This window comes from Pinus tabuliformis, chromosome 3_1 (assembly GCF_031772625.1).
Source record: "Pinus tabuliformis cultivar Carrire ecotype Pingquan chromosome 3_1, CPIR1, whole genome shotgun sequence".
NCBI lineage: Eukaryota > Viridiplantae > Streptophyta > Pinopsida > Pinales > Pinaceae > Pinus > Pinus tabuliformis.
Window position 1 is genome coordinate 915,436,636 of NC_142301.1, and position 8,313 is coordinate 915,444,948.

Below are 8,313 nucleotides of genomic sequence, written 5' to 3' on the forward strand. Positions count from 1 at the left end.
TATCAATACCGGCCCACGCACGTTCTCATTCTCCGCCAGAGTATTGAACAACCATATCAATTTTAATAACTTCATTTTCATTTTCATTACTAAGTAAAGCTTCAACCAGCACAAAGCTTAACATTTTCATTTTCTTTTTTTTTGGTGCATCGTATTTGGATGCACAATTGCTAGAAATAAAAAGACACTTGAATAGGAACTTGAAATAAGATGTACCTTATCTCGCCTCGTGTGAATGAGAAAAATCAAACTTTGCTTCTAGCCAAAACTCTCCCATTTACCACCAAGCACCTACCATCCACCGCTCTATTGCTCGACCATATACCGCCGATACCACTGAAGAACTTGTTGTCGACATCCTTTTTTTGCTTGGTTGTCAGTTAACAACACAAGCAACTAGAGTTTCCTTTGTCAAGAGTTGTCCCATTGTCGGGATTGGGGCATCAACCCGTTTGCATAGTTATGTTTGAAGGATTGCATAATGATCGGGCAAGGTGGTGATTTAATTGACGATAACCTCAACGTATTTCAGCTTTGGTGATTGGTCACAGCACCAAGTCAAATGTACTATTACACTTGGTGCCCAGTGCAAGGAAATTTGAGGTTTGTGAAGAGTAAGAACACAGAGGCATTAATGGGCATCTCTATAATACAAAATGTTTGTTAAACTTATCTTGCCGTATATTTTTGTAGCTCTATATCACTCTCCTTCAGTTCAAATCAAATTTCTTTTCTCTTAATCATTTTATTTTGTTTTGAAATTCAACATAGTTGTTGCTAGTTTAGTATGATATTTTTTTGTAGTTGCATGCAAATATTATTATATTTCGTGTTTAGGTTTATATTATGTTTGGAGTAATATTTTCATTGAAATTATGACTAGAATGTGTAACTGCGTTTACTAGACTCTCTTAGTAGACAATCACGAATTATGAAATTAGGAGATTTGAACATAAAACTTGGTAGCAATACCTATTTTATATTTGCAAAAGACATGGCAAGTAAACTTTCCAAAAAAAAATCATATTAATTACAATAAAAATCCATATAATTTAAATAACATAAAATGAATATCCAGTTCCGCATTTAAGCCCATATAAATTGAAATATCATTTTTTGGGGGACATCAATTCTATTAATGGCAATGATGTTTTTAGAAAAAATTCCATGGCGTTTAGGGCATCGTTGAAGGATTTGGACTAGGAGGAAGAGGAAGCACCCTAGAATTTGGCTCCACCATTTAGTATTGATACTAGATAGATTGAAGTGCCTTCCACTGTGTCCTAATTTCTAAGTGACTTCCTTTCCTAAAGATGCGTACCTCCATGTAGCAAACTGAATAAAGAAAGATGGGATTCTTATGTGATCCTGAATTTTGGCCGCAAGTGAAGAGACAAGATATGCAACGTCTACTTGCATATAGGAAGAACCCCTGAGATTTGCCTCATAAATCCTTAAAGTTTAAGATATTTGGAATGATGGGTTAGCATGGAGGTAGGGAGAACCCTGCAATAATTTTTTTCCCCTAATTTACCAAATCGTCAACAATAACACCAAGATCACGGGGCTCCGAAAAAAGGCAGAGCCTTGAAGCGAACAATGTCCCATGAAAATGGCATCGAATGAAGGTGATAGGGTTTCCATTATGGTAAGTCTAAAATTTTAATCCCTCCTTGGTGCTCAAAACATTCAACATGAACGCTAAAATTTGGCTTGCTGAAAATATATCGTTACTTAAAAAAGATTGAATTGTACACTTATGTACTCACACTTGTTAGGACATAGATTTCAATGACTGTGATAAGACTTAAAATATTGCAAGAAGATTTTAGTGTGATAGGAGGAAATGGTTGAACATGATTTGCAAGTTGTCAGCTTATTGTTAGGCGTGATTTTCTTAAAATTGAATTAAATTTTCCTCATCTATGAACACAAAGGAAGAAGAAATTTAAAACATGAACTATTCACTCAATTAGCAAGGAATTACATATTTACACATAAACACATAACCAAAAAATGTTCTACATTTTTTGAATATTATTAAATTTCGAATATTTTTTCAGGCTAAATTTCACAAATTTTCACATTAAATTTAAAGTGATATAAAACCTTGCAACTTGTACCAATATTCCTTTACTATTAAGGAATAAAATTTGAAAAGCGTTACAATATTAAATTGATACAAAATCGAAAGATTATTTTTTTTAATAAATAAAATTCAAGCAAAGATTTATCGTTGACGGAGATGATGCATAATGCTTAATTTCACCATATAATTGTATCCGTTAATTCTTTACCAACTATTGAATTTATCTTCCCTGGAGCGTTTACTTTAATTTCTATTATGCATCTACAATTGATTTGTTTAATGTAGTCTCATTTTCACTAAGCCATCGTATGGTGCAAATGAACACTAAAGATTTAGAGATGCAAATATTCAAATCCGCATAGTTATATTAATACACAAATTCAAATGATGTTATTTAAAAAACCTCCCTAGATTTGAAAAATCTAGAAAAATATGGCAAGTGCAAAGTCATACATATTCTATGCCTTGTGTTTGTATGCATGCACTTAATTATACTCTATTTCAAGTATGAAATTGTAGAAATCGAAAGTTATTTTGAGTGCTAATTCTTCAAGTATGCCCATTAGTGCAGTAACAATGATGCCATTACCACATTATGAGCTCCACTTAAAGAGCGAGTTGAGCAAAAATCAAAATCACTAGGAAAATGCAATAGTTCCCTATATTAACCATTCTTCAAGCTTAGTGGTCAATGATATGCTTTCCATTGGGCGACACTGATGGGATTGGTAAGGTAATCACTACGTGGATACCTGGTCGAGACTCATACATTCATACATGATTGATATGTACGGTTGGAAGATTAGTTGAGAGGATTGTTATATTTTCCACCACATTTTATTTGTGTTTCCAAATGTTGAAGTCTTACCCTTAAACCCTTTTGCGTCATACCTACATAATATCCATTTAAAAATAGGTTCCTACCTAGCGATAACAGTTTTGAAATTCAAAATAGGTTCCTAAGTACATTAAATATATGAATCCTCGACTTGTCATTACCTTCCATTAATGGTAGATTCCTTAATGCTAAAAGGGAAAAACGAGTTTGCATGTCGCAAAGTATACAGAGAGAATTTAATATTGGGCTCATTAGTTTTTCCCACAAGAATAAAAATGAGAATTTAATATTGGGTTCATTAGTTTAAGAATTTTTTAATTTTTTTTTTTTGGGTTATTTTTAAAAATATTATTTTGTAAATTTAAAAATGAAAATAATAATAAAAATATTAATACAAATTAATTATATATAATTCAGAGTTTGTTGACATCAGCGACAAATTATTCAAATCAATATTAATTATGAGCCTACTATTGATTGAGAGGTATGTTGGTAACCGAAATCCATATACTTTAGAGAATATAACATAAATATTGGACACTGGGTTGTTTAAACCCACTCTATTAGCATCGAGGTATCATCTTCACATAAATTATATTAATTGCCACCGTATCTCACAGAAACTATATTGATTGTAACTGTGTTTTACAAAAAAGAAAGCCATGTAAGAAATCGTTGTACTTATTACAAGTGCAAAAAATATTCATATTGAAAGAATGAATGTAATATGAGGAAGAATGTTCGTATTTAAATATACGCTCGCGTGTAAATTTCAGTAAGGCCTGCTTGCGATGTAGTTCCCTGGTGGATCATAATTGCAGGTTATGAAAGTATCGCCTGAATTGCATATAACCTTGGCGCAACCAACATTGGCGGTGGTTCTCCATACAACCTGAGTGTAGTGAGTGCAATCAGGTCCGGTGCAAATATTCTTGGCATAGTCAAACCATTTCTTCTCATCTATCCACGCAGCCACTGCCTGCGAAGGGGTCCAACCATGGCCGCTTCCCCAGAATATGTTCTCTCCGAAGGGGCTGTCCGAATGTTGTAGGAGGCAGTCGCCCCTTCTCTGTCTTGCATAATTGCGCGCATAATTTGCAAGTTCGCGATCCCATTGAAGAGGACCAACTCCCACCGCATTTCTTGCTTGATTGTGTGGAACCAAAAAGCCATCGATAAACGCGGCAGTAGCGTTCATGTCTGCAGCATTCACCGATGACATTGCCGTCATCATAATGAGAACGAAAATGGAAATGGAAATGTTGCAGTGGCTCTTCAACAACGTGGTTATCCCCATGAGTATTGTGAATCGCCCGCGTTGCTGAATTTAGTACTAGTATCCGAATAAAAATACTAACTTCCTTCTGCTTCTTCGCAAATATGTGTATACTAATTTCCTTCTGCTTCTTCGCAAATATGTGTATAACTAGCAAGCTATATCTGGAAGATGGTCTTTCTATCTCTCCAACCACTCTGTATAACTAGCTCAAGCTGTATCGGTATATATAGCCACAGCCACACATGTTATTCATCAGCATTAGCTTTTACTCTAACCAGAAGGAGGACGAAGCTGCAATTTCTATTCCTTTGATCATAAGGTAACGCTTGACGATTATCAGAGCTGTGTCTTACTCTATGTATTTCAATTTCAAGATACCTCTAAAACAATAACGCTAAAACAATAATTTTATAGAAATTATAACTATAATCTCTAAGTGAAGTAACCTAACTGCTAAAACAATAATTTTATAGAAATTATAACTATAATCTCTAAGTGAAGTAACCTAACTATCTTAAGGTATGGTCATGAATTAAATAATTAAAAAAAAAAAGTATTCATATGTATTTTATATTTTGGAAATAAGATATCAAATAAATTTTCAAAAAAATTAAACTAAAAAACATATATTTATTTTACATTTTCAAAATGACATATCAAATAAACTTTTAAATAAAATAAATAAATTATATTAATTATAATAAAAATCTGAATAAATATTCAATTCCAATTTTAAGCCCATATGAATTGAAATATCAGAAAAATTGCATTAGAATAAATACCCAATTCCAATTTTAAGCCGATATGAATTGAAATATCAGAAAAATTGTATTAGAATAAATTCCCAATTCCAATTTTAAGCCCGTATGAATTGAAATATCAGAAATTGTATTAATGGCAACGGTGTAAAAAGCCAGGACTTTTAAAGAATAAGAAATAAATACGTGCAAATACTGTGAAATTTACTTATCAAAGAATAATATTTATATTGAGATAATATGAAATGTTTCACAGTACTTGTACGTACATGAACAGAGAATGAATGAATATTGAGAGAAATCGCGATAGTAGCGTTGAAGGTTTGGTTTTCATATCTTATATATTTACAGGATTCCTTTAATTTCATTTCATTTCAGTATTGCCTGGCTTCTACGTAGTTCCCTGGTGGATAATAATTGCACGTTATGAAAGTATCACCTGAGTTGCATATAATCTTGGCGCATCCAACTTTGGCTGTGGTCCTCCATACAACCTGAGTGTAGTGAGTGCAATCAGGTCCAGTGCAAATATTCTTGGCATAGTCAAACCACTTCTTCTCATCTATCCACGCAGCCACTGCCTGCGAAGGGGTCCAACCATGGCCGCTTCCCCAGAATATGTTCTCCCCGAAAGAGCTGTCGGAATGTTGTAGGAGGCAGTCGCCCCTTCTCTGTCTTGCATAATTGCGTGCATAATTTGCAAGTTTGCGATCCCATTGAGGAGTACCAACTCCCACTGCATTTCTTGCTTGATTGTGTGGGACCAAAAAGCCATCAATAAACACGGCAGTAGCATTCATGTCTGTAGCAGTCACTGCGACATTCCCTTCCCATCATCATAATGAGAACGAAAATGGAACACATGTTGCAGTGTCTCTTCAACAACGTGGTTGTTATCCCCATGAGTATTCGCCGGCGTTGCAATAATGCTAGTTTCTACTTCTTCTTCTTTTAGATGATCTGAATAATAATACTAACTTGCTTCTGCTTCTTCGCATATAAGTAATCAAAGCTATCCTGGATTATATCTGGAAGATGGTCTTTCCATCTCTCCAACCACTGTGTATATATAGCCACCAGCATTAGCTTTTTGGAAGGAGGACGAAGCTGCAATTTCTATTCTTTTGACCGTAAGGTAAGATAACGTTTAATGATTATCAGGAGCGACAACATAACGCTTACTTTCACATGTTTGTTTGTGTCTTACTCTATTTACTCTATGTCAAGATAGATAGCTCTCCACATAACGCTTGCTTTCACATGTTTGCTTGTGTCTTACTCTATTTACTCTATTTCAACATAGATAGTTCTCCAGATGGCAAGAGCTAACCAGCCTGCCATAGGGCATTAAATGCCCGTATGGAGGCCGGCTCTACCATGGATGTCGAGGGGGGTCATGGGCGCATCCATCCTCCATGCATCGTTAATCCGGCAACCAGCTTTCCGTTTCCGGGAACGCGGGACCCACCAGCCTCCAGCGCACATCGGGACCCATTTTCAAACCTCCCCTCGCGCCAAAAGACCCATTTTCATTTCCGAACATTCGCTCCCGTTCGACATGCTCTGCTCTACCTCTGCAACCCGTCTGGAGGAAACACCGCCCGCGCTCACAATTGCACCCACCTCGCAGGCAATCCCGGGCGTGAGGTAAATGATTCGAGAGACTGAAATATTTTTATTGTCTACAAATGATTCGATGACTGATATTTCCAGTGAACGTTGTTTTAAGACCCCAGAAGAATACAAACAAAGTATGTCCCACAAAATGGATCTCAAACTCTGAAAAATGTCATTGGTCGATGGATTATGAATAAACTACATTCACAGAATAAGACTCAGCATATAAAATGTTGAATATGCCTTACCATTTTAAAAATATTGAACTTATTTGAGATATTGGAGGCACCGCTGAATTGATTAGTAGTATTGCAGAGAAAGGGGCAGAGTTAGTTTGTTTCCATTGTTAGGTGCATCTTCCCACACCATTGATACAAAAGGAGTGTCCTGTTTTAGAGTGGTGGAGTCAGAGTTGCTCAGAAACTATCATAAATCACAGACTGATCACAAAGCAATCTAATCTCTATCAGAAGAGAAGCCCTCGCTCTAATCAATTTACATCAACTAAAAAGTGAAATAGGAAATGAAAGAAAGAGCATGAATGAAGGAATTTTCTTAAGATGTTAGAAGACAGGCGTAGACAGAGGAACATGTGATGATGAAATGTAAAAGGAACCCATATGTCAGAAACAAAATATCAATAAATACATATACCAAGAAGAAGTAAGAATCTGGTAAATCATTTACATAAATGACAGAGAAAGTAAGAATTTGGTAAATCATTTGCATAAATAGCATTGCTTTGCCAACGAAAGAAAATCTCCATTTAAGAAATGAAGAAACTCAAGAATGTGGAAATCATTTACATAAATGACAGAGAAAGTAAGAATTTGGTAAATCATTTGCATAAATAGCATTGCTTTGCCAACGAAAGAAAATCTCCATTTAAGAAATGAAGAAACTCAAGAATGTGGAAGAAAAACAAGATGCTGATTTACATAACACAACTGTCCAAGTCACGTTCTGCAACTTGCCCATCCCTTTAATAACTATAAATATAAACAACAATATTTTTGGATATGTTGAAGAATTTTGGAATTCTAAGCCTCTTACACATGGCTATGGATACTTAACCAGAAGACCAAACTTGGGTATTTTGTAAGGTACAAGTACTAGGGGGAATGGATCTGTAAATCCCTTCCACATGAAATAGATAATATATTGCTCAAAGATCCGAATTAGAAAGCTCTTACACTTAGATAAGCCTCCTCCACCGATTGAGCAAACTGAGGTATGTGGTAAAGTTCCCTTGAAAAATACCCATTATCACTAATTTTGTGATCATTCAAATAGCGCTAATTGAATGATGGACTTGCTACAGCATGGAATTTACAACGGCAATGAAACTACTTGCCACAGCATGGAAATTTCAAGGGATATGGAATTCTGAAACATCTTACAGTGAAATATAAAGAAATAATGGAGCTTGAAACCTTTTTTACACAAGGATTTAATTCTGAAGTAAAAGACCAAAGCATGGTCTTGGGCAAAGTACCAACAATCATCAGTTTTGTCAGCTTCTGCTAGTTTGCATACTAGACTTGCTATAGCTTGGGAACGTTGAAGGGGAATGGAACTCAAAACCCACACGAAAGATTGTGAGACTGGCTTACTGTGGGAAACCATTGTGAAGTCAACCTATACACAACCTGGACACCTGCGTTTTTCAGAGGTATGCTAATCAAGCTCATTCCAAATTGTGACATTTGACCTTGATATTTTTCTGCTTTGG

The 8,313-nt window shown here is 35.3% G+C and overlaps 2 pseudogenes; both read right to left on the reverse strand.

The window, feature by feature from the left end:
- Positions 1 to 3,699: 3,699 nt before the first annotated feature.
- LOC149190666 (pathogenesis-related protein PR-1 pseudogene) lies at positions 3,700 to 4,344 on the reverse strand (annotated as a pseudogene).
- A 994-nt stretch (positions 4,345 to 5,338) lies between these two features.
- On the reverse strand, positions 5,339 to 5,764 carry LOC149190667 (pathogenesis-related protein PR-1 pseudogene; annotated as a pseudogene).
- Between the last annotated feature and the right edge of the window lie 2,549 nt (positions 5,765 to 8,313).